Here is a 19,910-nt window from a genome sequence, read left to right on the forward strand (position 1 = left end):
AAGGACTTACAAATAGCTGTTGAAAAAATGAGAAGTGAAAGGCAAAAGAGAAAGGAAAGATATACTCAGTTGAATGCAGTGTTTCAAAGAGTAGCAAGGAGAGATAAGAAAGCCTTCCTTGGTGATCAGTGCAAAGAAATAGAGGAAAACAATAGAATGGGAAAAACTAAAGATCTCATCAAGAAAATTAAAGACACCAAGGGAACATTTCATGCAAAAATGGGCTCAATAAAGGACAGAAATGGTACGGATCTAACGGAAGCAGAAGATATTAAGAAGAGGTGGCAAGAATACACAGAAGAACTGTGCAAAAAAAGACCTTCATGACCCAGATAATCACGATGGTGTGATCACTCACCTAGAGCCAGACATCCTGGAATGTGAAGTCAAATGGGTCTTAGGAAGCATCATTACAAACAAATCTGGTGGAGGTGATGAAATTCCAGTTGAGCTATTTCAAATTCTGAAAGATGATGCTGTGAAAATGCTGCACTCAATATGCCAGCAAATTTGGAAAACTCAGCAGTGGCCACAGGACTGGAAAATATCAGTTTTTATTCCAATCCCTAAGAAACACAATGCCAAAGAATGCTCAAACTACCACACAGTTGCATTCATCTCACATGCTAGCAGGGGAAGGCAATGGCACCCCACTCCAGTACTCTTGCCTGGAAAATCCCACAGATGGAAGAGCCTGGTAGGCTGCAGTCCATGGGGTCACTAAGAGTCGGACAAGACTGAGCAACTTCACTTTCACTTTTCACTTTCATGCATTGGAGAAGGAAATGGCAACCCACTCCAGTATTCTTGCCTGGAGAATCCCAGGGACGGTGGAGCCTGATGGGCTGCTGTCTATGGGGTCACACAGAATCTGACATGACTGAAGTGAGCAGCAGCAGCAGCAGCACAGTTAGCAGCAGCAGCAGCACATGCTAGCAAAGTAATGCTCAAAATTCTCCAAGCCAGGCTTCAACAGTACATGAATGGTGAACTTCCAGATGTTCAAGCTGGATTTAGAAAAGGCAGAGAAACCAGAGATCAAATTGCCAACATCCACTGGATCATCAAAAAAGCAAGAGAGTTCCAGGAAAACATCTATTTCTGCTTTATTGACTATGCCAAAGCATTTGACTGTGTGGATCACAATAAACTGCAGAAAATTCTTTAGGAAATGGGAACACCAGACCACCTGACCTGCCTCTTGAGAAACGTGTATGCAGGTCAGGAAGCAACAGTTAGAACTGGACATGGAACAGACTGGTTTCAAATAGAGAAAGGAGTATGTTAAGGCTGTATATTGTCTCCCTGCTTATTTAACTGATATGCAGAGTACTTTGTGAGAAATGCTGGGCTGGATGAAGCACAAGCTGGAATCAAGATTGCTGGGAGAAATATCAATAACCTCAGAAATGCAGATGACACCACCCTTATGGCAGAAAGTCAAGAGGAACTAAAGAATCTCTTGATGAAAGTGAAAGAGGAGAGTGAAAAAGTTGGCTTAAGCTCAACATTCAGAAAAGTCCCATCACTTCATGGGAAATAGATGGGGAGACAGTGGAAACAGTGACAGACTTTATTTTGGGGGGCTCCAAAATCATTACAGATGATGATTGCAGCCATGAGATTAAAAGAAGTTACGACCAGCATGCTGCTGCTGCTGCTGCTAAGTTGCCGCAGTCGTGTCCGACTCTCTGCGACCCTATGGATAGCAGCCCACCAGGCTCCTTTGCCCACAGAATTCTCCAGGCAAGAATACTGGAGTGGGTTGGCATTTCCTTCTCTGTATGACCAACCTAGACAGCATACTAAAAAGCAGAGACATTACTTTGCCAACAAAGGTCCGTGTAGTCAACACTATGGTTTTTCCAGTAGCCATGTTTGGATGTGAGAGTTGGATTATAATGAAAGCTGAGTGCTGAAGAATTGGTGCTTTTGAACTGTGGTGTTGGAGAAGACTCTTGAGAGTCCCTTGGACAGCAAGGAGATCCAACCAGTCCATTCTAAAGGAAATCAGTCCTGAATATTCATTGGAAGGACTGATGTTGAAGCTGAAACTCCAATATTTTGTCCACCTTATGTGAAGAACTAACTCATTGGAAAAGACCCTGATGATGCGAAAGATTGAAGGTGGGAGAAGGGGACGACAGAGGGTGAGATGGTTGGATGGCATCATTGACTCAATGGAGATGAGTTTTGGTAAACTCTGGTAGTTGGTGATGGACAGGGAGGCCTGGCGTGCTGCAGTCCATGGGGTCGCAGAGTCGGGCACAACTGAGCGACTGAACTGAACTGAACCACAGAGTTGGTTAGGTGCTTCAGTTAGGTTCTTCGGTTAGGTACAAAATTCACCTCCTTGACAACAAAAGATGCCTTTGTCAATCTCATCACTTAGGAAATTTGTGCCAGAAATGGGTACTGAGACCAAATATATAGTTCTTATTATAAATCACAATGTCACACTAGTCAGTGAGGCCCCAAATGCAAGAGCATCAAAAGTACAGAAAATATAAGAAAATACAGTTTATTTTGTTTAGTCCTGTAAACTCCCAAAAGATGATTAAAACATAGGTGCAGGTTTCTGGAAATCTTCACTTTCTAACTGGAAGAGTGCCTGAGAGAAGTGGAAACAGCTTTTCTTTTTCCATTGTCTTAGACTCTGTAATTAAAATTTGACTTGACATTCTTCCTTAGACTTGGGGTTGACAGACCAAATTTTCCTGCTCTGTCCAGTTTTAAAAGAAAAGATTCTTGTAAGTGTGCTGTACTTTATAGATATTCTTAGTAAACTTTGGCAAGGATGTGGCTCAGAATGAAACTACTCTATTCAGCTGTAAATGCAGACTGAGGACCTGTAAAATAGTTGAAGAAAAGCTATGTGAGAGGAGAAAACATGCACTGTTATCACTGGTGAGCTGATCCTTTCCGGAACCTAAAACTGGGCCAGGAAACTGTTTCAACTCATCCCAATTGAAAAGGAGAATGAGACGGATGGGATAAAACTGAAAATGGAGAAGTGAGAGGCTTAAGGAGATTGTAAGGGTATTTAGGAATATATAGTCCCAAACAGACATTTATCAGAAATCAAAGGGACAATTCTCTCTTCCACATGAGGGAAATCATCTTTTGCTGCTGTTGGCATATTTTTCTGAGTATCTCTTGGCTGAATTTTCAAAATAGCAGAAGAATCAGTTTATCAATATATAGTGGGTTTAGTGCATTACTTAGAAATGTTGATATTATAGACTCTTAGACATATACATTTTAGGAATTAGAAAATTAATCCTATGTATATGCAGAAACTGATTCTGAAAACAGTTATATTGTTAATACAGTCAAGTTATTCTGTTGCTAGACACCATGTGGTGTTACTTTGAATGGCTGGATAAGTATACTGCCCTTTAAAGAAATGCGTGTGTGCTAAGTCGCTTCAGTTGTGTCCGACTCTTTGCGATCACATGGCCTGTAGTCCGCCAGGCTCCTCTATCTGTGGGATTCTCCAGCCAGGAATACTGGAGTGGGTTGCCATGCCCTTCTCCGGGGGATCTTCCTGACCCAGGGATCGAACCTGCATCTCTTACATCTCCTGCATTGGCAGGTGGGTTCTTACCACTAGTGCCACCTGGGAAGCCCCTTTAATGATATGGTTTGGTCCAAAAGATAAAATTAAAGATAAGTAGAGAAAAAATGAACCAAGAAACATGTCTAACAGAATTTTCTACCTGGAAATCAAGTCAGTAATCTTGATTTAAAATTAGTTCTCAAAGACTGCATTTTTATAAATTCTATAGAGGGACCATGAAGGGAAAGGCTACCCACTCCAGTTTTCTGGCCTAGAGAATCCCATGGACTCATGGGGTCACAAAGAGTCGGACACGACTGAGCGACTTTCACTCACTCACTCACTCACTCATAGAAGGTCCGTGGTTATTTTCTGATGAGAGACTGGATTGTCAGCATACTAGAGTGCCATTGTACTGCAAGATGCTTTTCAGGCTGTGAGATGAAAAATGTGACTGACTTTAACACTGAGTGTACTTTAATATTACATATTAATATAATAAATGGCATGCACAATTCAGTAAATTAACTTCACAACAATTCCAGAGTTGCATAATTTAGCAGCTGGGCCACCTCATGAAGGATCCATCCTTTCTGTCTTCTTGTTCTGCCATCTCCAGATGCTAACTCCATGGCTCATTCCTGGAAGAAAGACAGAACACTCACTTTTTTTGTTTACCTTCTGAAGAGATAAGGAAAATTTTCCAAAAGCATGCCTGTTCTTGACCTCCTCAACCACAGTGGTTACCATGGTTGGTTCAAGCCAATCCTGATTTACACCCCTGGGGCTGGAAATAGTCCAATCTCCCTTAAAGTTTATGGCCCATCGAGTTCTCAAAATACTTGGGTTTCTATTGACAAGAGAGCAGGGGAAAATGGATTTCAGACCAACCATTCCTTCAAGAAGGCACTGTGTCTGACAGTCAGTGGGGCACAAAGAAGGGTTTGCATCACTCCTTCTCCCACCATTTATATCAGCTTCTCCCTGATAGCTCAGATGGTAAAGAATGCAATGCAGGAGACCCCAATTTGATTCCTGGATTGGGAAGATCCCCTGGAGAAGGGAACGGCTACCCACTCCAGTATTCTGGCCTGGAGAATTCCATGGGGTTGCAAAGAGTTGGACCCAACTGAGAGACTGTCGCTTTTCCCCACCACTTTATAAAAAGGAATCCTTCACTTAAGCTTGGCTATTTTTCTGGATAGAAGTAAAATAAATAATTTCTTTCTGTTGCTTTAACTGCAAAAGGATTTAAATGCAGCTCTCATGTGACTCTGATCCCTATTCCTGAAGCTACTAAGCTTAAATCCCTCAATCTGCTCAGCCAGTCCTTGTGGTTTCCAAACCCTTCACTATGTCTTCTCACTACATGTTCTTTATTTCTCGTTGATGAACTAGGAGAAACGCAACTTTCAAGACTTACCTCTGGAGAGCCTTTTCAAATTCCTTGTGGTCATTCTGCACCCCCTTCTCTCGTGTTATCCTCTCATGCCTCCTCAGTTCAGTTCAGTTCAGTCCAGTCGCTCAGTTGTGTCCTACTCTTTGCGACCCCATGAATCGCAGCACGCCAGGCCTCCCTGTCCATCACCAACTCCCGGAGGTCACTCAGACTCACATCCATTGAGTCAGTGATGCCATCCAGCCATCTCATCCTCTGTCGTCCCCTTCTCCTCCCGCCCCCAATCCCTCCCAGCATCAGAGTCTTTTCCAATGAGTCAACTCTTCTCATGAGGTGGCCAAAGTACTGGAGCTTCAGCTTCAGCATCATTCTCTCCAAAGAAATCCCAGGGCTGATCTCCTTCAGAATGGACTGGTTGGATCTCCTTGCAGTCCAAGGGACTCTCAAGAGTCTTCCCCAACACCACAGTTCAAAGGCATCAATTCTTCAGCACTCAGCCTTCTTCACAGTCCAACTCTCACATCCATACATGACCACTGGAAAAACCATAGCCTTGACTAGACGGACCTTAGTCAGCAAAGTAATGTCTCTGCTTTTGAATATGCTATCTAGGTTGCTCATAACTTCTCTTCCAAGGAGTAAGCGTCTTTTAATTTCATGGCTGCAATCACCATCTACAGTGATTTTGGAGCCCCTCAAAATAAAATCTGATACGGTTTCCACTGTTTCCCCATCTATTTCCCATGAAGTGATGGGACCAGATGCCATGATCTTCGTTTTCTGAATGTTGAGTTTAAGCCAACTTTTTCACTCTCCTCTTTTACTTTCATCAAGAGGCTTTTGAGTTCCTCTTCACTTTCTGCCATAAGGGTAGTGTCATCTGCATATCTGAGGTTATTGATATTTCTCCATGCCTCCTTAGTACCCACATATACTGAACTCAACACGCAGTTATTATGCCAAAGGCTTCATCGAGAGTCTCACTTAGCCTTCACAGGAACACTATGGGACAGTTAAAATTTTACCTCAGTTTCATAGGTGACAACACTGAGAGGTTAAGTCATTTGTGAGGTCACACAGTATATAAATGGTGAGACCCGGATTCAAAACCAGATGATTAGACTCCAGAGTCCTGGCTCATGAGCATTAGATTCTTCAACCTCCTATGCTTTTAGCTCCAGAGTTCTCGCCAAGTGACTGGAACATAGTGAACACTACAAATGTTTGCTAAATGAATGATTGACAATTTTTCTCTTCTGTAGAATATCATTTATTATGTGATGCCTGGTATTTAAAACACTGCTCCAAATGGTTTTTGACCAGAACAAAATAAGTGGCACATGTGGGAAGCCAGATAATGCTCCCTCCCAAAATTGTCTATATCCTAATCCCCAGAAGCTGTGAATGCTGTGCTACAGTCCATGGGGTAGCAAAGAGTCAGACATGACTAAAATCACTCACTCAGTGACAGCTAGCAGTCCTCTAGTCCTCTTGACATTAGGCACGTTGAGTTTTCAGACTACAGACAGATTAATCTACGAATCTAGATGCTCTCTTCTCATTTTTTAAAGGCTCTTAGTTGGCAGCTGCCCCCTCATGTTGCTCAAACCTTCTGGATTGTCGCCACCATCCTATGCCTGTTGTTGGCACTCACTGATGCTGCTACCTTAGAAGTTTGTTTCCCAAGAGGCCCATTCACAAAAAAAAAACCAAATTCCCCCACAGCCTTGGGACTGTGTTCTCATCACAGAATCTAACATTATGCATTTGGATGTAGTTAGAAATTGTTTTTAATCTAAATTTCTAAAATATCTGTGTATGGGAGAGAAAATTTATGTGAAGTTAAACTATAAAACACCTTTAAAGTATTTTGAATACTGACAATCAGTGATAGAAGTTCTGACCTCAAGCTAATAGATCTTTGCATTTATTAAATAGGATATAAAATATTTATTGCATGGCATCACTGACTCAATGGACATGAGTTTGGGTAAACTCCTGGCGTTGGTGATGGACAGGGAGGCCTGCCATGCTATGGGGTTGCAAAGACTCGGACACGACTGAGTGACTGAACTGAACTGAAAATATTTATTATTGTCTTGCCTACCTATCTACATTTGTGTTTTGTTAAGAACCTTGTTATTCCTCCTATGAATCAGAAAAATCATCTTTCTCACATTCCTTTAATAAAGTCTCTAACTTGGGAATTTGGTATATTTAATTCCCTAAACCATTTTTGAAGTGGCATCAGCTACTTCTGGAAACCTATTAGAAATAAAAATTCTCAGGCCGCACTCTAGTCCCACAGAATTAGAAACCCTGAAGTGGGGGTGACAATCTGGAGCAATCATTAGGCTATTGAGCTATGTTAGGTGGCCAGGGTCACAGTGTAAGAACTCTAAAGCTCTTTTAGGAAAAGTCATTCATATTTCAGTGGCTAAGAAACTTGGGTAAGATTGTCTTCTGGCAAATTCTAAGGGTGTGCATGTCATTTTAAGCAAACACTAGAAAAGAAAAATCTTCAGGAAAAAATAGACCAGGACGATTATTTTTTGCATAAAGCAAATTTCCAAAGTTATCTTTCCAAGTTCTCCCAGGAAGTTGTTTCCCCTAGTTTCCACCAGGCTGTTTATGTACAGCAGTTACAATACCCTGATAAACAGTCTACATGTCTGCTCATTTGCAATCATCATCAAGTTGGGAACTCTGTGCATTCACCACTGTGTTCTTTGAACTTAACCAATGTATAACACAGAATCTCAGAAAATGTTTGTAGTCTGAAACTTATGAGCCTATTTCCCTCATATCACTTCTCAAGGCAGGAACTCCAGTGTCTAGGATACTCTATGTTAATGCCTCTATTGTCATTGTGCTGGGCTTACAGTAGGTTCTCAATGAACCTGTAAATGAATAAATCAATGAAACCCTGATTGTTCACTTGCTGTCATGACCAACTCTTTGCGAATCCCATGAACTGCAGTACGCCGGGCTTCCCTGTCCTTCACTTTTCTCCTGGGGTTTGCTCAAACTCATATCCATTGAGTCAGTGATGCAATCTAAACCATCTCATCCTCTTCCACCCCTTCTCTTCATGCCCTCAATCTTTCCCAGCATCAGAATTGACTGGTGTGATCTCCTTGCAGTCTAAGGGACTCTCAAGAGTTTTCTCCAGTACCACAGTTTGAAAGCATCAATTCCTCCATGCTCTGCCTTTTTTATGGTTCAACTCTCACATCGATACATGATTACTGAGAAAACCATAGTTTTAACTAGACGGACCTTTGTTGGCAAAGCGATGTCTTTTCTTTTTAATCCTCTGTCTAGTTTGTCATAGTTTTCCTTCCAAGAAGCAATCATCTTTTAATTTCATGACTGCAGTCACCATCCATAGTGATTTTAAAGCCCGAGGAGAGGAAATCTGTCACTGCTTCAGCCTTTCTCCCTTCTATTTGCCATTAAGTGATGGAACTGGATGCTGTGATCTTAGTTTTTTTAATATTGAGTTTTAAGCCAGCTGTTTCACTCTCCTTTTCACCTTCATCAAGAGGCTCTTTAGATCCTCTTTGCTTTCTGCCATTAAAGTGATATCATCTTCATATCTGAGGTTGTTGATATTTCTCCTGGCAATCTTGGTTCCAGCTTGTAACTCATCATGCCTGGCATTTTGCATGATGTGCTCTGTATATAAGTTAAATAAGCAGGGTGACAATAAACAGCCTTGACCTACTCCTTTCTCAGTCTTGAACCAGTCAGTTGTTCCATGTAAGGTTCTGACTGTTGCTTCTTGAGCCACAAACAGGTTTCTCAGGAAACAGTTAAATGGTCTGGTAGTCCCATCTCTTTAAGAGTTTTCTACAGTTTGTTATGATTCACATAGTCAAAGGCTTTAGCATAGTCAATGGAACAGAAGCAGATGTTTCCTGGAATTCCCTTGCTTTCTTTATGATCCAGCAAATGTTGGCAATTTAATCTCTGGTTCCTCTGCCTTTTCTAAACCCAGTTTGTATATCTGGAAGTTCTTGATTCAAGTACTGCTGAAGCCTAGCTTGAAGGTTTTGAGCATAACCTTACCAGCAGGGGAAGTGAGTACAGCTGTCTGGTAGTTTGAACATTCTATAGTCCTTTCCTTCTTGGGAACTGGGAGGAAGATTGACCTTCTCCAGTCCTGTGGCCACTGCTGGGTTTTCCAAATTTGCTAATGTATTGAGTGCAGCACTTTAATAGCATCATCTTTTAGGATTTTAAATAGCTCTGGTGGGACTCCATCACTTCCACTAGCTGAGTCCCTTTTAATTCAAAAATTGAGAATAACAGAAACCACAAAACACCATCACTATCAGGGTTCTGATGAAAATGGTGTGCAATCACCCTTTACAGCAGTTTTTATCGTCACTTCTCAGAAAAACTACTAGAGGAGGGTCAAGTATTCCAAGTATTTCAATATGCATCTATGCAAGTTTCTACTGCATGTAAAAAATCCTAAAACATGTTTTGAAATTTTGGTTACAAATAAATAGGTGCTTATTGTGAAAATCAAACATTCATAAATTTATAATTTAGAAAGAAAAGTCCTCCATGAATACATCCTCCAGAGGTGGTTCATGTTCATGGCCGGTGTGTATCCCCTTAGACACCTTCTGTTAGTGTTCTAACATAAGCTTTTTATAACCATCATTATTTCTATTACTTTTTTTTTTTCTACATCTCACAATAACAGGATCCTACTAGGCAACCTGTTTAGCAACTTGCTGTTTAAATTTAATAATATCTTAGACATTACTCCAAGTTTTTAGATGCAGGACTAGCTCATGGTTTTAGTGATTACACAGAAATCTCTTGTGTATGTGATCCCTACAGCTCCAATCCCTTAGCAATGGCTGTTTGAGTCATTCTGGTATCTCTTCAGTATATTTAATAAGCAATAAGAAAGAAGAAAGTGAAGTCGCTCAGTCATGTCCAACTCTTTGCGACCCCATGGACTGTAGCCTACCAGGCTCCTCTGTCCTTGGGATTTTCCAGGCAAGAGTACTGGAGTGGGCTGCCATTAATAAGCAATATCTAAATGGCAATTCTTAAGCACAACTTTGCATACCTATGTAAGGTATCTACAACAGAAGTTTCTATCAGTGGAATTGCTACAATAAAGTATACATTATGTATACATAAAGTGTACACATAAAGTGTACATTGTATACATAAAGTGTACATTCTACAGTAAAGTATTCATGTTTAAAATTATAATTGACTTTACTAAAATATCCTTTGGAAAAACCTCACCAGTTTGCATTTTCACCAAAAGCATGAGAAATCATCTTTACACTAAGTTTTAATCACGATTTTCACCAATAAGTGCAAATGATATATAACTTTAAATTTGATTAGTGAAGTCAAGACTCTTTTCAAATTTACTAAAATGTAAGCTCCAAGGAGACAGAAATTACTGTTTCCTTCTCTGCTATTAATATATACCTGTTTAGAATGGTATCTGGCACATAGTAGGCATACATATTTGTTTAATTAAGTAATGTATTTTTCTCCTCAGAATGCTGTTTTTTCCATGTAGTTTGCCTATTTTTCTACTAAATTTTTGATTTTTTTTTTTTTTTTTGCCTCCTAAGAGCTCTTGGCATAATAAGAAGAGAAACCATTTGATATGTGCTGCGAGTATTTTTTCCCAGCTTGTCTTTTTATTTTTTGGTGTACTTTATCTTTAGAAACTACATTTTTGTGAAGTCAAATGTATTAACCTTTTTCTTCGAACTTCTTTCATGCCTAGTTTTTCCCACTTCAAAATAAAAGCAAGATTCACATAGATTTTCCTCTTGTTCTTTCAATGTGGGCTTAAGGGTTTTATTTTTGTTTCCATCTGATATTTTAATCTGGTCTCTATTGATTGGAAAAACACGTTGTATAGAATAAAGAGCACACAGGTAAGGAATCACCAAGTTAAAGAATTCAAATTTGTACCTAAACATGGATGCATTTTTATTTGACATTTCTTTCTACTCTCTTTCCCAAACACAAACAAATAACTTTGTTAGTGTCTTTTTTAAAATTACAAATATTACTCATATGCATTATAAATATCACAAGTTAGAAACATTTAGAGTATACAGCAAAAAATCCTCCTTCCCTTTCTTTCTCTGCCACTGTAATTCTAGAAGAAATCTCTGTCAATATTTTGTCCTGTAGTCTTTGGGACCTTTTCTTACGTACTCACAAATATATACACACATCAGTGACGCTTTATTTTTTCTGCTTCATATAAATGAATTGCACAATATGGTTTATGAATGTAGAACTTCTAAAGCCAATATAATAGCTGTCACCATATTAGTGTATGTATATGCAGATTTCTAATAGCTTTGCAACAGTTGCATTCATTTTTCCAGGCCAGAATACGGAAGTGGGTAGCTGTTCCCTTCTCCAGTGTATCTTCCCAACCCAGGGATCGAATCCAGGTCTCCCACATTGCAGGCAGATTCTTTACCAGCTGAGCCACAAGGGAACCCCAAGAACACTAGAGTGGGTAGCCTATCCCTTCTCCAGTGGATCTTCCCAACCCAGGAATCAAACTGGGGTCTTCTGCATTGCCCACAGATTCTTTACCAACTGAGCTATCAGAGAAACCCAGGATATACTACCATAATATAATTAATCACTTCCTATTCTTTCTATTATTTTCCTGTTTTAAAACATTACAAGTAATGGTTCTGTGACGAACCCCATACATATTTTTTTGTTCCTATGTAATTATTTCTGCAGGATGGAATCCTAAAACATGAAATTGCTGATTTGAAAGGAACATGCATTTACAGCAGACCAGAGTTTGGGAAACACAGAGAGGCCTTTGTGCCACTCATAGCCCACTGTGATGACTCCACCTTGCACTGCTTCAGGAGTGCTATGGAAAATATTTTCTTTTCAGCATATATTTTTGAACATAAAAAAATATAATTATTTGAGTGTAGGTTTATGTACACTTTGCCCAGCAATTCCACTTTTAGCGATCCATCCTATAGCAACACTCCCATGAAATGAAGTAGCAAAAGTTCAGCTCTGTAAACCAATTATGAGAGAAAGGTATTAGTTTAAAATGTCATAATTTTTATCATTAATGGGCTAAGAGCTCTCAGTGAAGTGACCTGTATATTTTGCTTGAATTATCAGTCACAGGACTGGAAATTAGCAGAGCATCTTCACAGATAGATGAGGAGGGGGCGTATCTGCTAGGACAGTGGCCCAGGCATTGAATGCTTCTCAGAACTGAACAGCGCTGAGCAAGCTGCTCCACTGCCCTACAGAACTCTGGGGGGTGTCCTACTATTTGGGGGGAGGGGCTGTCCTGCCATCAGGGGGTGCTGTGAAGGGAGCTACCCAGCAATCAGGAAGGCCACTCTCTTCATTGATGGGGTAACTGGGAGTTGGTTGAGAGATCTCAGGTCCTTTCTCTTCTGATCTTCATTCCTAAATCACTTGGCTTGAGGCCAGAACTATCTTGCAGGGAGAAAAGTCAAGGAACTTTAATGAGGGTTTTGAAATTCAAATCCCAAACAACTTTTTACATCTGATCGGTTCAGTTTAGTCGTTCAGTCCTGTCCGACTCTGTGACCTCATGGACTGCATCACACCAGGTCTCCCTGTCCATCACCAACTCCCAGAGGTTACTCAAACTCATGTCCGTTGAGTCTATGATGCCATTCAACCATCTCATCCTCTACCATCCCCTTCTCCTCCTGCCTTCAATCTTTCCCAGCATCAGGGTCTTTTCAAATGAGTCAGTTCTTCCCATCAGGTGGCCAAAATATTGAAGTTTCAGCTTCACCATCAGTCCTTCCATTGAATATTCAGGACTGATTTCCTTCAGGATTGACTGGTTGGATCTCTTTGCAGTCCAAGGGGCTCTAAAGAGTCTTCTCCAACGCCAGAGTTCAAAAGCATCAAATTTTTGGAGCTCAGCTTTCTTTATAGTCCAACTCTCACATCCATACATGACCACTGGAAAAACCATAGCTTTGACTAGACGGACCTTTATTGGCAAAGTAATGTCTCTACTTTTTAATAAGCTCTCTAGCTTGGTCATAGCTTTGCTTCCAAGGAGCAAGTGTCTTTTAATTTCATGGCTGCAGTCACCATCTGCAGTCATTTTGGAGCCCCCCAAAATAAAGTCTCTCACAGTTTACACTGTTCCCCATCTATTTGCTATGAAGTGATGGGACCAGATGCCATGATCTTAGTTTTCTGAATGTTGAGTTTTAAGCCAACTTCTTCACTCTCCTCTTTCACTTTCATCAACAGGCTCTTCAGTTCTTCACTTTCTGCCATAAGGGTGGTGTCATCTGCATATCTGAGGTTATTGATATTTCTCCCAGCAATCTTGATTCCAGCTTGTGCTTCTTCCAGCCCAGCGTTTCTCATGATGTACTCTGCACGTAAGTTAAATAAGCAGGGTGACAATATACAGCCTTGACGTACTCCTTTCCTGATCTGATAGCAACCACCAAATTGCCCTCTAAAAAGGAAGTAGTTCTTTATACTTACTTGAAAAGATTCCTTGCCACCTTTGCCAGAAACTCATTAACTCACTTATTAAAAGAAAAAAAGAAGATTCACTTATTTTATTTTTGGATGTGCTGGGTCTTTGTTGCGGTGTTCAGGCTTCTCCTTATGGTGGCTTCTCTTGTCATGGAGCACGGAGTCTAGAGCAGTTGAGTTCCAGTACTTGCAGCATCTGGGCTGCAAAGTTGTGAAACCCATGTCCCCTGCACTGGCAGGAAGATTCTTAAGCACTGGATAGCTAGCGGAGTTCTCATTAACACTTTCACCACCCCCCCTTTTTGTTTTTGCTTATCTGATTTCTCACTACTGTCTAGATTTTCTCACATAGTGTAATTATAAACAAAAAAGACACTAAAAATTTTGCAAGTTTTTGGATAATTTGTATTTCTTCAGTGAATTGCATGCTGATGTCCTGTGCTCTAGTTTTAAATGGGTTGTCTTATTTTTTTTGATCCATAGGAATTCTTAATTTATTCTGGATATTAACCATTTTTAATAATATTGCAATCATTTTCCATTAGCTGTCTTAATCGTTCCTCCCACCATATAGATACTGACATGCTCCTGTGCTTAGAACACTTTGAGGCCCAGTTCCACCCTCCTCTGCTAGCTTGTCGAAGGAGAGTAAATGCAGTCCCTGATAACTACTGAGCCACTAAGACCTCTGAAACCTTGACAGGACTAGCACAATCAGGAGACACTATCGTTTATGAAGTGGCAAATAAGCTTTCTGGTAGACTTGAAGTCCTTTTTCATGCACTCATAATTCTGGGGAAGACAATACAATGCCTATTTATGTATGCAAACATGTAGCTGATACCCTGCTCTGGAATAGAGGTGTTGGAGAAGTTAGGGTTCTGCTTGAGAGTACTAACTGCCATTTTCTACATCGCTGGCAGAGTCATAGCTCTAAGTTAAGATTTACACTCCTTGCACACTGGTTTATTATTTTTGAGATCCACATATCCTTGAATTCTTTATCTTTTTGGCTGCACCAGGTAGTGTGATAGGTTCCCTGTACTCAGTCACTTAGTCGGCTTTGACTCTTTGCGACCCCATGGATCGTAGTCCACCAGGCTCCTCTGTTCATGGAAGTCTCCAGGCAAGAATACTGGAGTGGGGTGCCATTACCTGCTCCAGGGGATCTTCCCAGGGTGGAACCAGTGTCTCTTACATCTCCTGCACTGGTAGGCAGATTTTTTTTTACCACTGTGACAAATAATTGCTTGTAGGAGATAAAACCACAAGATAATCAGAAGACAGAGCTGGCAGGATCTTTACCTAGAGTTGGAGGAAGGACTGTATGTTGGTCAAGTTCAGTCTCAGCCAGGTACTGTTTAAAACTGAATCCCCCAAGCCTTGAGAATGTTCAGTTCAGTTCAGTTCAGTTCAGTTGCTCAGTTGTGTCCTACTCTTTGCAACCCCATGGATTGCAGCACACCAGGCCTCCCTGTCCATCACCAACCTCCCAGGACTGATTTCCTTTAGGATGGACTGGTTGGATCTCCTTGCAGTCCACGGGACTCTCAAGTCTTTTCCAACAACACAGTTCAAAAGCATCAGTTCTTTGGTGCTCAGCTTTCCTTATAGTCCAACCCTCACATCCATACATGGCCACTGGAAAAACGATAGCTTTAACTAGACGGACCTTGTTGGCAAAGTAGTGTCTCTCCTTTTTAATATGCCGTCTAGGTTGGTCATAACTTTTCTTCCAAGGAACAAGTGTCTTTTAATTTCATGGCTGCAGTCACCATCTGCAGTCATTTAGGAGCCCCCCCCCAAAAAAAAAAACAAATAGTCTCTCACAGTTTCCACTGTTCCCCATCTATTTGCCATGAAATGATGGGACCAGATGCCATGATCTTAGTTTTCTGAATGTTGAATTTTAAGCCAACTTCTTCACTCTCCTCTTTCACTTTCATCAACAGGCTCTTTAGTTCCTCTTCACTTTCTGCCATAATGGTGGTGTCATCTGCATTTCTGAGGTTATTGATATTTCTCCCAGCAATCTTGATTCCAGCTTGTGCTTCATCCAGCCCAGCATTTCTCACGACGTACTCTGCATGTATGTTAAATAAGCAGGGTGACAATATACAGCCTTGACATACTCCTTTCCCTATTTGGAACCAGTCTGTTTTTCCATGTCCAGTTCTAACTGTTGCTTCCTGACCTGCATACAGGTTTCTCAAGAGGCAGGTCAGGTGGTCTGGTATTCCCATCTCTTTCAGAATTTTCCACAGTTTATTGTGATCCACACAGTCAAAGGCTTTGGCATAGTCAATAAAGCAGAAACAGATGTTTTTCTGAAACTCTGTTGCTTTTTCAATGATCCAGCAGATGTTGGCAATTTGATCTCTGGTTCCTCTGCCTTTTTAAAAATCAGCTTGAATATCTGGAAGTTCATGGTTCATGTATTGCTGAAGCCTGGCTTGGAGAATTTTGAGCATTACTAGTGTGTGAGATGACTGCAATTGTGTGGTAGTTTGAGTATTTTTTAGCATTGCCTTTCTTTGGGATTGGAATGAAAACTGACCTTTTCCAGTCCTGTGGCCCCTGCTGAGTTTTCCAAATTTGCTGGCATATTGAGGATGTTAAAGAAAACATTCCCTCCCCCCTCCCCCATAAACTTAAAAGAGGATATTGTGTGAAAGAGGTCTCTTGTCACTTTGTATCTCCAGTCCTGGGGTTCATCTACTATGATCTGATGTGACCTGCTGAGAGCATGCCCCTACAAGCAGGTCTCTTCTGCATAGAGTAGACAGTCCTATGTCAATCATGCCAAGAAAGCCTCTGCTTGGGTTAGGGTGTGAGAATTTGGAAGGCAGATCATATATTGGGGCCAGGAAGAAATACTACTTTCTTGAACTTTAGACTGTGATTCTCCAGAGTGCTTAATGGCACTCCAGGGTAGTGTGGGGAACCTGGCTTTCATCAGTCCCTGTATACCCTGGGATACATCCCATCCAACAATGTCATTTTAATTCAAAGAGATCACACCATCTATAATCAAGAAACAAACCTAGCAAACTGGGAGAACCCTATGTGTACACTGCCTAAATATTATGATTTCAAGGGCCTTTAAAAGACCCTGCATGTCCCAGTAGTTCTCTATTTCCTGGCCCTTCCCCTCCCACTTTATTAGAATAAATCTTCTACACAAAGGCTGAGATAATTGCTTAATTCTTTACTACCTTCCACAAGAATTCAAAAATTTTACATAGTTGCAATCATGTGCCCATGCAATAATGTATTCTGCATTAAAAAAAAAATCTTTGACATGTCAAAAGCACCTGCCCAGATAGTTACATAACAGGTAAAGGATTCTGGAAAGAGAGCTGATTCTGGTTCTAGGTACTTTCATTCAAATCACAGCTCCAAAATGGGTTGGTATGATCTTGGGCATATTACGTAACCTCCTGACTCTGCTTCGTCATTTCTGGGATAAGATTATTCTGGTTTGCAGGATGAATTGGAGGAACAGACATGAAACATGAAGGGTAGCTGACTCATGGTAGGAAAGAACTGGTAGTTAATATTCATACTGCCTGACTGATGTTTTTTTGTGATAAGCATTGTGCCAAGAACTCTTTACTTCATCATCTATTTTAATCCTCATCACAACCCCTGAAGAGAGGTTGTACTCTCTCACTTTACAAGTGATCAAAAGGAAGCACACTGAGGTTAAGTCACTTGTTTAAGGTTACACAAGCCAGAGGAGGAAGTGGAATTTGAACTAGGTCATGGTGAGTAGTGTCTTCTTGGCCACTACTGACTATGAAGAAGCACAAATGCCTCTTCCCTTAGCACATGACTTTGCAGATTCAAGAGTCCTAGGAAAGGGACTTTCCTGACAGTCTATTGGTTAAGACTTCACCTTCCAATGCCTGGTCAGGGAGTTAAGGTCTCACATGCTCTGGGGACGAAATACCAAAACATAAAGCAGAAGCAATATTGTAACAAATTCCATAGAGACTAACAAAAAATGGTCCACATCTTTAAGAAAAAAAAAAAAGTCCTAGGAAAGCTAGAGTAGGGGGTAAAATCACTGCTTTAATTCTGAAGGTGATGAACATAAGAAAGGTAATAAACTCAGGAGAACCTAAAAGAGCAAAGTAACTTCAAGAAAAATGGGCCCCCAGTGGGACAAATACCCTCTTCCTTGTGGTTCAGTCGGTAGGGAATTTGCCTGCAATGCAGAAGACCACCTGAAATGCAGGAGGCCCAGGTTCATTTCCTGGGTGAGGTGGGGAAGATCCCTTGGGGGAAGGAAATAACCCACTTCAGTATCCTTGCCTGGAAATTCCATGGACAGAGGAGCCTGGAGGTCTACAGTCCATGGGGTCTCAAAGAGTCAGACAGAGTTTAGGAACTAATCTACCACTACCACTCAGATGTCTTAAGTACCACCTTTATAATTACAAAATCTGTGTGGGTTACTACAAAGGCAATTTGTAGAAAGGGTAAGGGTTGGGGACTTCCTGAACTGTCTGGGTTTTTTGATTGTGCGTGTGTGCTCAGCCGTGTCCGATTCTTTGATAAAATTGGGAAAATAACAAATGCTGCCTCCTAGGGCCGGTGTTAAAATTAACACTAACACCAGAAGGTCCATCACAAAGGACCTCGTTTCAGGGCCTGACACGTTACTCACTCTGAACTGCACCCAAGTCTGTGGCTCTTCTCCCAGGGCATATTTTTTATTTCACAAACACTGACATTTAAAAAATAAAGCTATCCAAGTATCATCACTATAGTATACGCATTTCTCAAGGGAGACCTATTTCAACAAGCAAATACACATTTCATCTTCCTTCCCCCTAACGTATCGTTTCCTCCAAAAGATAAAAAGCACTAACACATTTGTCCTTGAAGGGCAGAGCCCAGAAATTCTGGTCTCTCTGGACACACCCGCCCTTTCTGCTGGGGACCAAACCGCCTGCCCCGCCTCGTGTCACACAAGTCCCCGCCGAGCCAAGCAAAAAGTGTTTACTTCTGCCGCCTGCCAGCCCGGCGGGGAGGAGGAAGCTCCCTAGCCGCCCCTCTCTTTCGCCCCTGCAGCTTTCCAAATAAACCGGGGCGGGAAGGGAGTGTCCTTGTCTGTGGAACCCGATCCTCCTACCTCGTCCAAAGCCACCCGCCGCTTTCCCCGGGCCCTCCCTTGGTGATTTTCCTGTCCGGGACGCCCGGGGAGGGCGTGCGGCTGGAGTCCAGCCAGCCAGAAAGGTAGGAGCTCGGCCCGCTCCTGCCTCGCCCGCCCGGGGACGCCCCAGCGGCTCTCTCTGCACCTCACTGCCCCGCACCTTCCTCCGCGCACTCGGGGGCGGCCGCAGCCGCTGCCGCGGGAGGAGCTTCCTCGCGACTCCGGAGGCGCTCGGCGCAGTCGCCGAGGATCCGGCCCCGGGCGCGGTGGGCAGCGCACGCGCCGCCTGGCGCCTCGGACTCCTCGCTGGACCCCGCCGGGTCCGGGGAGACTGCCTCCTTCCCGGGCCGCCGCTGAGCCGCGCCACCGTCCTCCGGTTTCCGCCGGCTCGATGCTGCGGCTGCCGCGGGAGAGGCAGCACCCGGCTGGAGCGAGCGGCTGCGGGCGAGCTCCCGGCCCCGGAGCCCCGCGCGCCTCTGCGGTCTTCGCGCCTGGGCCTCGCCGGGTAACTCTCCCCGGCCCGCTTCGCTGCGGGTTGGCATCGCCCGGGGGAGGGTGGGGGAGGGAGGTTGGGGGTGCGGGGAGATCCGCGGGCTTTGCCTCTGAGGCTGAGGATCAGGGGCCGGGGGGCGCGCCTCCGTGCACCCTCCCACCTCCAGGAGCCTGCGTGCGCTTGCCCCGCGCCCCGGGTTCAGGGAGTGGGGGGCGCGCGGACCCGGGTGCTCCCCGGCTAAGGGCGGCTGGGGCGCTGGGCACTGGATTGGCCGGCGGGGGTGGGGGTTTCCTCGCTCACTACTGTTTCCTTGTAAAAGGGGATGTACGCTAGCGGGGGCGAGAGGTTTGGAAGGTTCTCTCGTTTTACCTTAGAAAAAATTTACGAGAAACCCTTCTTCCCGCCACAGTGGAACTAGACCTAAAGAAACCAGCTCTGAGGCGATTTGGCGCAAAGTGCGGCGGCGAGAAAATTGCAGGGACTTGGCCTGCCGTTAATTTGGGGGAAAAGGGAGAAGAAACTAGTGGTTTTGAGGCCGAATGCTACCGAGCTCCCTGGCGATCTCAGCCCCTTAGGTGGTGTTATTTAGGCTTGAAAGAGAATCTATAAAAGGCAGTTTTCAGAAAGTAAAAACAAACCCAAAGCACCTTTCTTGGGGGGGGGGGGTGCAGGTCTTCAGTGGAAGGGAGGGGAGAGAGGTTGGGGACCGGGTTGAGGGTGGGGTTGCTGTTCGAAGATGTTGTTTTAAAAACGGTGCTTGGGA

The 19,910-nt window shown here is 42.8% G+C and overlaps 1 protein-coding gene across 19 annotated transcripts in view; it reads left to right on the forward strand.

Annotated features, from left to right (window-relative positions):
* ST3GAL6 (ST3 beta-galactoside alpha-2,3-sialyltransferase 6) overlaps positions 1-19,910 on the forward strand; it is a 138,822-nt gene that overhangs the window by 17,622 nt on the left and 101,290 nt on the right. For 14 of the 19 annotated variants that reach the window (XR_009600863.1, XR_001044470.5, XR_006055848.2 and 11 more), the window contains exon 1: positions 18,524-18,737. The exons of 1 other annotated variant lie outside the window; for it this stretch is intronic. The gene's annotated coding sequence lies outside the window, so the exon portion shown is untranslated. Of the gene's footprint in view, positions 1-13,256; positions 13,391-18,523; positions 18,738-19,039; positions 19,160-19,356 lie in introns of those variants that run through there. 4 more of the 19 variants (XM_060416527.1, XM_060416546.1, XM_060416534.1 and 1 more) reach the window with 3 other exon arrangements.

Source organism: Ovis aries, chromosome 1 (genome assembly GCF_016772045.2).
Source record: "Ovis aries strain OAR_USU_Benz2616 breed Rambouillet chromosome 1, ARS-UI_Ramb_v3.0, whole genome shotgun sequence".
Taxonomy (NCBI): Eukaryota; Metazoa; Chordata; class Mammalia; order Artiodactyla; family Bovidae; genus Ovis; species Ovis aries.